Raw genomic sequence first — 8949 nt, 5'->3', positions numbered from 1 at the left:
GTGTGTGTGTGTGTGTGTGTGTGTGTGTGTGTGTGTGTGTGTTTGAGAGAGAGAGGAAGCAAGAGAGAGAAGGAGAGAGAGGCGAAATACAAAAGGCATAGTTAAAGGGAAGGTGAAAAAAATGAACCTCCAAAAACCAATTAAAGCCAGCATTATGTTAACTGATCTCAGGGGGACTGACTGCAAGGAGTCTGTGCTGCTATTTAACTTGTTTCCAAACGAGGGTGTTTCACTTGTGTATTTTACTGCAGATTGTTTATTGGCCTTGCAAAGCGAAGTGTTCGTCCTAAATGAATAATTATTAAGTTATTCACATTTGAGAAGATAGGCTTGTTCATAAATAGTAATATTAGCTGACTATTTTCACAAGTTACTGACCAGTACTGCTGTACAAAAAACATAAAATCCTAAAATAATAACACAAACTGTTCTGAGTTAGTTCAGCTTCGTGAATAGGACCATGCACTGTGATGCTAACAAACAACTTTGTCTAATCTGCCACATTTGAACTGAACTGCTTAACAGATCAAAATAAATGCATGACATTCTTACTGTGCGTAAATGCACAAGGTATACCCCGTCTGGTGCAGCAGAATACAAAAACCGCACGACTTTGCACGCTGAGCCTCGGTCAAAGTTGGATTTAATCAAAATCCAACAAATACAGACAAGTGGGCTTTCCACTCTGAGCTTTTCACCTGGAGAAAAATACCACTGTGCCTCAGGAAAATCCTGCTCTGTTGATGCACTGCCGCCCCTGCGGTCACGCACCTGTGTGAGAACCTCTGGTCTTTTATCATAGCTCATCCTCACCAGCTGTGATCCTGACCCTCAATTCATGCACATGTTATTCCTGAAATGGTGTCTTAGGAGCTTCATGATTGTACATCACCGCCTTCATGTACAAACTGACTCCTGATGGCAAAGCTACTGCTTTTGTTTTTTGTAAATACAGTCCTATTACATACATCTGCGCTGTCGTCACACTGGTTGAAATGTGTGTTTCTGTTCATAGTTTCAAACTTAATCTTTTCTGCTTTCTTATTCCACTGGGATTGACCAGTACTGTGAAAATAAAATACAAATATAGAATACGTTAATCATTCAGTACCTTGATGATAGTAGTCAGTCTACTATTATGTGATGGTTCAAAATAATTAGAAATAAAAAACAGAGGCAGTCCGAGTCTTATTGTCCCCACACATTTCAAACTACTATGCCCATTTGCACTGGTTTCTGAAGTATCCTTTTTAGGCTTTCTCCATAATAATGCTACATTATTTGAAGTGAAAGTCAAAGCCTGGCATCTGGTAATGTGGAGCATTAGCTGAGTATCACTTTTAGCCCTCATCTCAAATTACTGGTGACAAGAAAGAATCCACATCCAGCCAAGCCGGTGTTGAAATGCAGCCCTGTTGAAGCAGCCGAAACCAAAAAGGCTCGAATATTAGAAGAATTCTACCTGTATTTAAATGATAGAGACTGAATCTAAGATAGGGGTTACAGTCCTGGATCTTTTTTCTTATGAATATACAGGGAAATAAAAGCTAACCTAAATGTCCTTCAATGCTTTAACCGTATTTGGTAATAAAGTCAACATTAAACCATGTTATCAGTTGTCAAAATCACAGATTAGGTCACTGTGAATGTTACCAGTGATTCAACATCAAGCTGAGGGTGAGCTGTGCTCCACTGGAATGTGTTGTTATGTTTTTACCACAAAAGCACAGTAGTTCTGTTCTCTGGTACAATTTTAAGTGTTAATCGGTGTAAAAACAAGTATGCAAATTTGTGTGCTTCTACAACATAAGTAAGGAAAAACCTGACTGTTTTTCGAGCCCTTCCAGACCTCAAACAGATCATTTACAACCTACACACCTAACTCTGCATAAATATACGCTGCTATTCAACAGTTTCGGGAACTGCTTAGATTATTATCCATCATGCAGCACTGTCAGGGAGGCATCTGACTGGTCCCAAATTCATTTTGCAGCATGACAATAATTGCAAACGCAGAGTCACAGAGAACTAACTTCGTACAACAAGAAAAACAAGAGCTCAGCAGCAGATGGTGGCCCCCACAGGGCCCCTGTTTCTACACCACCGAATCAGTGTGGGATTTCACGAAAAAAACGGAAGCAACAAAGTGTGGAAAGTTCCTCAAAATGTTTGGAACAACCTTGAATGACTGCGTGCAACTCTACCGCAGAGAAGTTGGACTGCTGTAGGGCCAGAACACATATTAATCACCATCAACGTGCGCAATCACATGTATTCTGTAATCTTTTAATGTCGTCAATTAAAGTAAGACGACAGATTACCGGCTACCGCTACGTATCTTTAGTCACCTTCAAAACAATTCAGGATCAAAAATTGCACAGCATAATGCCAAGTTTCGTGCCTGATCTTGAGTGCACAACAAGTAGTCTGGCTCCACAGGAAATGAAAAGTTCAAAGCTGGAGTTTAGGTACCAGGGCCACAAATCACTGAGTGATTGTTTGTTCAATTATTCAAATGAAAACACTGACAGCTGGTGTTTCTGCCACTCACAGGGAGCAAACTCTGACAAGAAAAAAAAAACACAATTACAAGTGGTTTGTGGTGCTTAGAAAAAAAGGTTATCAATCACATCGAACGCTTTCAGTGATTACGTAGTGAAAAGTCACTGCTTTTCTGTGGCTTTCTCAAACCATTTCTGTATTAGCCTCTTCACCTTCAGTGTATGTTTCAAACAATCCTCCCGAGTTTAAATTTCAAGAAAACCTCACGATCCTCAGTGTTCACTCAATCAAAAACCTTGAAGTTTTTTGTGTCGTTTTAAATTAAGACACACTGTTTGCACTTAAGTACTGCGGCACTGAGGGAAATAAGTAGGAGTAAGTAGGTTTATCCTAATTGTCAAAGGTAATCTACAAAAACCCCCAATTTCATTTGCATTTCAGTGATGGAAATAGATACTTGATCATTTCCGTTAGGTGTTTTAAACAACAACAAAAATAAAGCTTTACCAAGTCAGGATTCGGTTTATTTCATATGCACTATCAATGAGTGAACAGTGGGGAACAGCCCCAGAACTACATGCGAGGATCAAGTTAGTGATTTCAAAGCAGCTGGTTAAACATTTGTAACAAATCACGCCGTAACGGTCTGAAATCCTGCACTGCCTGCAAAGTTGCCCTGGTCAACAAAGCCCATGATCAGGCACATGTGAAGCTGGCCAGTGAACACCTGAAGGTTTCTGATAAGACTTAATGTGTTGTGGTTGAACAATGGGACATCAATCCACTCGCTGCATTTGGGAGGACAAGAATCCTCACTATGACCTCCAAGAACACCACCCAAAACGTCACACAGGGTGGTGCAATCATCAAACTGTTGGAGTGTTTTTGTGCCAAAGGTACAGGACGACAACACGGCATTGAGTGAAAGACACAGAAACAAACACAACAATGTCATGGCGAGACCTAACCAATCTCTGGACCTTAAGCCAGTAGAGGACCTATAGAGAGAAACTTAGCGTTATGTATCCAAGTCACAACGTAAAAAACTGGGATTCCAATATCTGCAAAGAGAAGCAGTCGAATATCCCTGATGAGACCTGTGCAAAGCCTGACAGCTATGCTTGCCAACAACAGTTACTGCACCAAGTCCTCACAGCATGTATTCCAAGTAGATCAAATACTTTCCTTCCCCAAAATGCAGATTTCATACATTAAGAAAAAGTTAGTCATCCTTCATGAAAATTATTTTAAATTTAGGTTACACTGTTAAGTAATAAAAATCTAATTAAAACTATTTTTTCAGTGGAAGACCCAAAGACATTTACTTTGCTATATCATTCCTTTTATACCACAGAAAAAGGAATTCCCACACTTACATACATAACTGACCATCATTAATCAGAGTTGTTCCGTTTCAGCCAACTGACTACCTAGAACAACAATCTTTCTACAAAGGTGCAGAGTGTCAAATATATTTATTCCAAAGCGAAACATGCAAAGGCATCTCACAGGTGGTGCAAAAACCCCTGTAGTGCAGGACGCCCCCACTGACCTGCTCATGACTTCATCTACATACAATCCTTCAGAAACAGGGCTGGGCACACAGAGATCAGACACAGTCTCGACAATTCTTTCATTCTTTGCTTAAAAAGCTCCAAATGCCACAAAACCATATGCAGGCATTCAGGATGGAGTTTATGTGCAGGCCGTGTGGGCACTGAAATCCGGAAAGAAAAGAAAATTAGCCAGAAAGAACGCTGAAATGAGCAACAACGGGGACATCTGCTCCACAGACTTCTTTTTATTTATTTTTTCCAGAGAACATAGCTGTAGTCAGATCTAATGCAAGGTCAGGATCATTCTCACGCATGAAAACAAAAATCTATCACAACTTCTGTCTGTCTTTGTGTCTTTGTGAATCGGCCTGCCTGTATTCATCTTTCTCCCTGCACTGCATCAGTATCTCTATTGATCTCTGTGTATTGTCTTTACTGAGCCTGTTCTTCCCACCTCGCTCCAGTCTGACTCCTGTGTTTCTTCACACCTACTGTCGGTTTCTGGTTTTTTTGGTTTTGGTCTCTCTCGCACATTCTCACCGAGCATCCCCGCTTCTATGCGCCTGCGTCCGACTTCAGATTCCTCCTCCACCCGAATCAATTTCCTCAAACCCCATCTAATACTCTTACACATACACACACGCGCTCACACGCTCAGTAATGGATCTCTTGCACAGAGCTGAAAGCCTAATCTGGTTTTAACCCGCTAAGTATGCTACCTAACATTAGGCATTAGGAGGAGATGGAGAGAATATGGTTGAGGTTTTATGCTAAAGCCCTCTCCCTCTCTTTCTATTGCCTTTAATGACACAGTGCAGTCTGACAAGCGGGGGCTGGCGTCAAATTCTGCTCAATACTTTCTCCACCAGTGAAAGGGAGAACTCTAAGACTCCTAAATAGCTTAGAAAATAATCTTATAATTCACAGCGTGGCAATCACTGAGTGGGCTACCAAGTGAACCTTTGACAAAAACGAGAAAGCGAAAACATGAACAAAAAAAAAAAAAAAACAGAAAGAAGGAAATCACAAAAGCTCAACGTCTTAATTATGGGTCTCTTTTGAACATGTCGATTATTCCCTGTGTTCCAATGAAAGAGTGTGTACGGGCACAGGAAAAGAACAGAAATCTTCCATTGAAAATCACCTCGAAGGCTGCAATTCAGCTGCCACCTTCCCCCGATAAAGGAGCTAATTAGAAACAAGGGAGTTACGAGCGACGCAGTGGACCCCCCTTGAAAACACGAGGGGCCGGTTCTCGTGCTGTGTGCCAGGAGGTCCCGCTGTTTCATCTCGCCCCTGAGGCCAAGATGAAAGTCTCAGGTGGAGCGCGGAGGCTCAATAATAAACAGTTCAGTAGGTTGAAAGGAAAAGCTCCAGACTACGTTCAATCCACACGATCATATCCTTATGACAGCTCTTAGGGGCCGTCTTTAAAAAACTGTGATCTTAGATAAATGGCTGCAAATAACATCTATGTGAAATAGTATCAGAGTGGCTAAAAATGTATGAGTAATATGTAGAATGTAATGGAAATGTTAACTAAAAGCGACATAACATATCTTATAATATAATGTAATACTGAACAATAACTACTGTTTCATCTTATTCACAACACTTCTGTTATCAGTACACATATGATCAGGGTTTTTCCGGCCTTAAGCCATGCCGCAAAGGAAACTTCACTACCACTGTGGAGCTAAACCCACTTTTATTTCAAGGTCATTTGTATGGCACATTTAAAACAACCAGAGCTGACCACAATGCTTCACAGGGAGTGAAATTAATGAAAAAATACAATTAATTATAAATGTATAAATTAAAGGTCAGAGAGTAGAAGTTAGTCTTTAGCAAAGCCTTAGAAACAGTCCTTATGTGAAATGGTAAGACTTGGAGCAACAACTGAGAAGCTCTCTTAAAGTATGGATCCTGGAATATTGAGGACCAGCTGATTACCAGACCTCAGTGCTCTGACAGGAGCGTGAACATGAATAAGATCAGAAAAATACAGTGGTGTCAGCCCATCCAGAATATTAAAAAGAAACAATAAAATCTTAATAATCAACCCTAAATTGACAGGAAGCCAATAAAGTGAACCTAAACAGTCGAAAATATATCAGAGAAACACAACCCTCATATAGTATTGGTCCACATTCTGAGTAATGATACACTCATTCTAAGGTTGTACATCTACAACTTACTGACATTTTCCTGCATTTAAAGACCCGACATGAAGAGAACACATTTCAATCAGTCAGCAATAATTAGCCGGTTAAATGTAAAAAAAAATATAAAAATGTCTGTTTTGGACCCCTGGTACAATAAATAAATACATAAATGGGATTTTTTCAAAAATGTTAAACTGCAGATGTACAGTGAACTATCCTGCCTGTACGCTCTCACCTTGGCAATAAAACAAGGCTGATATTTTGCATTTTAATCATCTTAGCATCTTGTGTTGTTATTTATTTTAAAATATATAACAACACAAACCCTTAGCTCTTAAAGGCTATCGTGTGACAAATTAAAATGTCATCAATTTACTGCGGCTCTTCCCTGCTAAAGATGAGAAGTTCTTCAGTAACAGAGTCAAAGATTTGCTTCAGAGATAAAAGGCGGACAAGAGGAAACCAGGGAGGTGAAGCCAGTGTTTAGAAACTATACCTTCATTGCTATTTCAACTTAAACTAAAGTCATATTATCTTTATATGAGCTGACGTAAAGGATGAGCTCTTTCTTGATCTGACACACACACACAGTTGTGTGTGTAAGTCTCCTCTGAATCATCCTATGAATCCCTGAAGGATATTCTTGACTGAACTGAGAAGCGTATAAATCCTCAGATCACAGCTCACAGCATCTTTGAGAGGATCACAGGCTATCCCAACATTTACATTGTCTGAAAAACGCACACTACAAAAAGAGATTCTTCAAATAAAGATTAGGGGATGTGACAAGAGTCGGCTACTTTGCCAGATAGTTAAATACCTGTGGTACATCACCATTACTAAGTATGACCACAAATATAAACCCCACACAAAAAAGACACTAAAACAGCCTTCATGGTGCCTCTTAGATCTGTAGCACTGATAAACTCTTGTCATCCTTTTGCATCTCTTCCTCCGTGCCTCTCGCTGCCAGTGTCTACACGAGTAAACACTTCAGACGAGCTGCATCCTCCTCGCTCTCCAGCGCTCCTCACATCCTCAGAGCCCTTTGTCTTCCAACACATCGGCCCTCCCACACACTCCTCTCTGTCTTCAACACCTCTTCTTGTTTTTCTCTCATCTCTCACACGTTTCCATCCATTAGTACCCCTATAGTCTTCCAGCAGATAGCCACTTCCATAGTAGTCTCAGTGGGCTTCAGGGTCTTGGCTCACGTTGGGTAACTAGATTAAAAAACGTATATTTTTTAAACAGCTGATTGTGCTATAATGTTTGAAAAGATTACCAGCATATCAGAATCTCACTAAATTTGAGCAGCAGTGCAATAAAGATCTAGTCTAAGCCTTCTAACCTATAGGTTTTTGCTTCTCTTTGACATCCTTTTATAGCCAAATACGCAGAAAGGTAGATGCTATTTTCACACATGAACTTCAAAAGTGGTTTGAAGATAACATTGAGTGCAGTGGCTTCATAACACTGGCATTAATCTCCCATGTTAAAATGTTCTTCTTCCATTAGCAGATGGTTTGTTTAAAGCCTAATAAAGAGTTCTGGTTTCCAAATACAAGTTCAACCTTCATAAAACTGTACAGAGGGCAGTTCTTTGGGTGGGTGGGTTATTTGGTTATTTATTTTTTTAATAGCTCATCTGTTTGTATTTTGACAAGACCTAAGGTTAGAATGTAGCTGCTTTGATTTTCAGGTGTAGGTGCACGTGCAGGTATTTTCCTGGCTCAGTCACTGAACTGGACTCCATACCTTCATTCATGCGCTGGTGTCTTTTCTAGCATTCTTATGGCTCAGTCACACTACATTAAGAAACAGCACAGCAACATCCTTGTGACTAGAGAGGAAAATAACTAAATAAATAATTAAAATTGCATTGAGTTTTTTTTGCAATCTGCGACTGGTTGTAAGTTGCTGCAGCAATCATCATTGCAGAGAAGCTAAGCATGCAAAATTCTCAACATCTAGGCAACCGCTTTTGAACCAACCATCCCCTTAACATTAACTAGTAATGACTTTATGAACTTCTTCACAAATAAAATGTTTATCATTAGAGAACAAATTACCAATAATCATCCCACAGATGTAAAATTATCTACAGCTACTGTTAGTACCATTGATGTTAAGTTAGACTCTTTTTCTCCAATTGATCTTTCTGAGTTAACTTCAATAATTACTTCCTCCAAACCATCAACGTTCTGCCATTAATTAATGCTTCAATCTCTAATAATCAGCTATGTACCACAGGCCTTCAAGCTGGCTGTAGTTAAACCTTTACTCAAAAAGCATCTCTAGACCCAGCAGTCTTAGCTAATTACAGGCCAATCTCCAACCTTCCTTTATATCAAACATCCTTGAAAGAGTAGTTGTCAAACAGCTAACAGATCATCTGCAGAGGAATGGCTTATTTGAAGAGTTTCAGTCAGGTTTCAGAGTTCATCACAGCACAGAAACAGCTTTAGTGAAGGTTACAAATGATCTTCTTATGGCCTCTGACAGTGGACTCATCTCTGTGCTTGTCCTGCTAGACCTTAGTGCAGCGTTCGATACTGTTGACCATAATATCCTATTAGAGCGATTAGAACATGCTGTAGGTATTACAGGTACTGTGCTGCAGTGGTTTGTATCACATCTATCTAACAGACTCCAATTTGTACATGTAAATGGAGAGTCCTCTTCACACACTGAGGTTAATTATGGAGTTCCACAGGGTTCAGTGC

General features: G+C 39.9%; 1 protein-coding gene across 1 annotated transcript in view; it reads right to left on the bottom strand.

Moving 5' to 3' along the window:
- raver2 (ribonucleoprotein, PTB-binding 2) overlaps positions 1–8949 on the bottom strand; it is an 89917-nt gene that overhangs the window by 37883 nt on the left and 43085 nt on the right.

This window comes from Pundamilia nyererei, unplaced genomic scaffold (assembly GCF_000239375.1).
Source record: "Pundamilia nyererei isolate P.nyererei 1_Seehausen unplaced genomic scaffold, PunNye1.0 scaffold00130, whole genome shotgun sequence".
Classification (NCBI taxonomy): domain Eukaryota; kingdom Metazoa; phylum Chordata; class Actinopteri; order Cichliformes; family Cichlidae; genus Pundamilia; species Pundamilia nyererei.
This window is presented reverse-complemented; position numbering and strand designations above follow the sequence as displayed.